The 3,443-nt window shown below is 48.5% G+C and overlaps 1 long non-coding RNA gene across 1 annotated transcript; it reads left to right on the top strand.

Moving 5' to 3' along the window:
- Positions 1-86: 86 nt before the first annotated feature.
- LOC102768775 lies at positions 87-3,403 on the top strand. The gene is made up of 12 exons (XR_001515356.1): positions 87-115; positions 460-512; positions 788-875; positions 1,098-1,145; positions 1,466-1,501; positions 1,675-1,723; positions 1,996-2,042; positions 2,215-2,254; positions 2,447-2,483; positions 2,790-2,836; positions 3,078-3,107; positions 3,308-3,403. It is a non-coding gene; the product is annotated as an uncharacterized LOC102768775 (long non-coding RNA).
- The last annotated feature ends 40 nt before the right edge of the window (positions 3,404-3,443 follow it).

Raw genomic sequence — 3,443 nt, 5'->3', positions numbered from 1 at the left:
TCCCCGTGCGCGTGCGCCCGCCGCAGCCCCGCCCTCCAATCCCGTGGGCCTCTGCGAGAGGGTATTTAAATGCCTCGCTGAGGCTTTTGGGTCTTGTCTTTTCTCTGCTGCTCTGGTGAGTGTTCTCTCTGTGTTGGGGAGGCATGCCCGCGTCAGCGTGGCGGGCCTTAGGCCGTCTTCTGTGTTATGTCTGTTTCGGGGGGCGGGAGGGCAAATGGGGCGACTTGGCCATGGCCTCCAGGCCTCGAAGCTACTGCAGGGCTTTGTGAAGGACAAAATGGCGATGGCGGGCGGTGCCGGCGGCCTTCTCTGTGATGAGGACCTTTCACAGACCTGTACCGAGTCCCGTGAGGATAAGACACTCTGAGACGGGCCTTGCACCCCCGGGGCAGTGGGCGCGCCGGAGGCCAGGGCGTTGGGCAATATGCAATATCGACCTAATGTGCTCCTTGTCTGCAGGGTTCGGGCGCACGTATGGACGCTAGAGGACCCGGGACATCCCTCTTGTTCGAGTAAGTGCTGAAGGCCACCCTTCACGGCGCTTCCTCCGCTGCTGCGTGCGTGCGAGTCCTGTGCGGTGTGCTACGGGGATGATAAAAACCGAACTCTCTCTTTCTGATGGATTGGTGGAGAAGTGTATACATTCTGAGTAGCACCATCCGCAGCAAAAGTTGGGTTGTATTTTCATGCTTGGGGTCTGTTTAGCTCTGAAGTGTTAGGGCACGCGCACAAGACGAGGCTGCAAGGCATGAAACCTAAGTGAAGGGTGCTCTTCGCTGTTTTCCAGGTTTGGTTCCGACCCAGAGAGCTCGTACAGGTTGGAGGATGGGACCAGACCTATCCCCGTGCAGATCAGTCCTTGCAGCGGGGCTCCGGTGGGTACACAGGATTATGCCATTATGGGTAGGGGCGCCGAGTGCAAATGGGTGTCCGCTTGGGCTGGCCACTCCGTGATGAACATACAACGACAAGCATATGACTGAACTCACAAGTGATGTCATCTAAGCACTGAGAAGTCGGCCAAGAGTATTCATGGGCTTTGAATGGCTGTTACTGGGTGTATGTATGTATGTAATGCCTCCTCTTTCTGTCCGTAGCATCTCATCGGTCCTCACGGATTCGGCTGCGTCCGAGGGTGATCACAGGTAATTGTCTAAATGGGGGATTGAGGTGTTCTCTCTCCAGTGTCCCCCACAACCAGGAGAGCAAATGGTCCTTCCTGCTGGTTTCTCCTGGAATGATTGTGCTGGGGAGGGAGAGAACACCCCGGTGGTACCTCTGGTTCTTGGGGGGGTGATATTCCCCGCACCCACACGTCACTGTCAGATGATTTGAATTGTTACGCTGACGCTCTGTGAGGCACGACAGGTAATAGCATGTTAGAGTTCTGATGGCAGTTTCTGTTCAGTGATGAAATCTTACTCCATTACAACATTTTTAGTAATAATTGACTCTTCATTTATAGGTTGTCCTGATGATGATCTATTCACCTATCTAAATGGTAAGTAGCTCCTTCTAATACTCCAATCCTGTGGTAAACTAACACGTGAACCCATTATCCAGTGAATAACTTGGCAACGTGTTTTGTTTTTGTCACCAGAGCCTTAATTGACCCATTTAGCTTTCTGGTTTCTCATTGCTTGTAGTGACATTTCTTGATCTCTTGCCTCCTAGGTCACCATTGATCTGCCCAGGGTTGAACACATGGAAAGAGGTGGAAGTGGTGAGTGTGTATACCTGTTGTAACTTTCTGTGGGGTCCAGTGCCAGTGAGGAGAGCAAACATCCTGTCTTACCCCAGTACTAGCCTCAGAGCCAGTAATGGTGAACCCACTGGGGCTAACTGGGAGAGAGGATGAGAACCTGTTCCATAAGGAACTGTCTGAGGTACAACAGAGAGTTAGCATTGCTTAGTTTTTCTTGGTCTGCCCGTTAACCATAACTAGAATCACTTTGGCTATTCTAGATCATTTGCTAATTGTGTGATCTCATTTAGGAGCAGCTGGGCCCTGTATACTCCTGAGAAACCTCCAGAGTTAAAAGGTGAGTTGACTGTCAGGCTTATGCCACCCAGTCGTCAGTTTCTATGATGAATCGAACTAGCTCACTATGACTTACATAATGAACACATTTGAACACCTGAGAAACTGGAGAAGATGGTGGCGGCGGGGATACCAAGTTGGCATTTTCATCGACCACAGCCTTGTCTTTCCAGGTGCTGGTAACAGTGACCGGCTTTGCTTGTCCACTCAAAGGTGAGTGGTTTCCACATGTGCGGCATGCCGGGTAGAGAATGCCCTTTAGGCCTGTATATATGATGACTGACATGGAATCTCGTTCGGCTGATGACTTGCTGTTGAGACTCGGAAATCTGATTTTCTAGGAACTGGCTGAAGCCTCCGTTTAGTTCAGGAAGTGCATGCTGCTGACTGTCTTGTTTGTTTCAGGTCCAGCACCTCCTCTGGGGCCCAGGAATGATTTGAGGTAAGCCTCTTTGTAATCTCAATCTGTGGCTGCTATATGAAAGGTGCCAGTTTCGCACTTTGGGATCACTCACCAGTGATGAGTTTATACCGCCCCAGTCTGATCACTGTGACTGAAAGGTATTTTCTGAGCTGTGAGCTTGCCTTGGAATGAAAAGTGACCCTGGGAAGTTGATTGAGTAGGCAGTACAGCTAATAGGACATTCTTTGGACCACCTCGTTTCTGAAAAGCGTGTTTTGAAACCTGTGCAGCCTATACAGGTGTGCCTAGGGCTGGTTGACTGAGTTCCCATTCATTCTTTTGCAGGGGAACTGTAATCTGTATTTCTGGTCAACTTCAGTCTGAAGTTTGAGGTGAGTAATTCAGAGGTAAAGTGCAAGCCAAGCTACAATTTCCCAGTGAGGAAACCTTCACATGTCTTACCTCCTGTCCTTGTCCCAGAGCCTGTAAAGGTGAACCCACTGGGGCTGGCTGGGGGAGAAGAGGAAAGTTTGTTCCAGAAGGAACTGTCTGAGGGATCACAAGGATTTCTAAACATGGGAAAGGGAAGAATAACTCAATTGTTCAAAAAAGTCGTTTTTTGTTTTTTTTCAGGTCTAAAGAAAGAACAAAGCATGTATAATGGTAGGTATCTTCCCACTTTCAGGTATATAACCATTTGTACACCCTAAGCGACCTTTTTTAATGCCAGTTAACTAATCAATATTCAAAGTTACTGACATAACCAGAAAACCTAGGGGTGTAATTGGGTTAAAGGTTGGCACCTTGTAGCTCACAATGCATATTCTTTCCCATCCAATAAACTCACTTTTTTTTCCCTACAGGAATCCAACTCTTTGAAGACGAGAATTTTCAAGCAATTTCTTGTATAATCTGGCTGTTTTAAGTTTTCAAATAATCTTTTCCATCCTTAAAAATAATGGCTCTTTTTACCCTTCACTCTTGTTGTGTTTGAGTGGA

Source organism: Myotis davidii, unplaced genomic scaffold (genome assembly GCF_000327345.1).
Source record: "Myotis davidii unplaced genomic scaffold, ASM32734v1 scaffold826, whole genome shotgun sequence".
NCBI classification, from domain to species: domain Eukaryota; kingdom Metazoa; phylum Chordata; class Mammalia; order Chiroptera; family Vespertilionidae; genus Myotis; species Myotis davidii.
The sequence above is the reverse complement of the archived record's forward strand: the minus strand, read 5'-3'. Positions and strand labels throughout refer to the sequence as shown.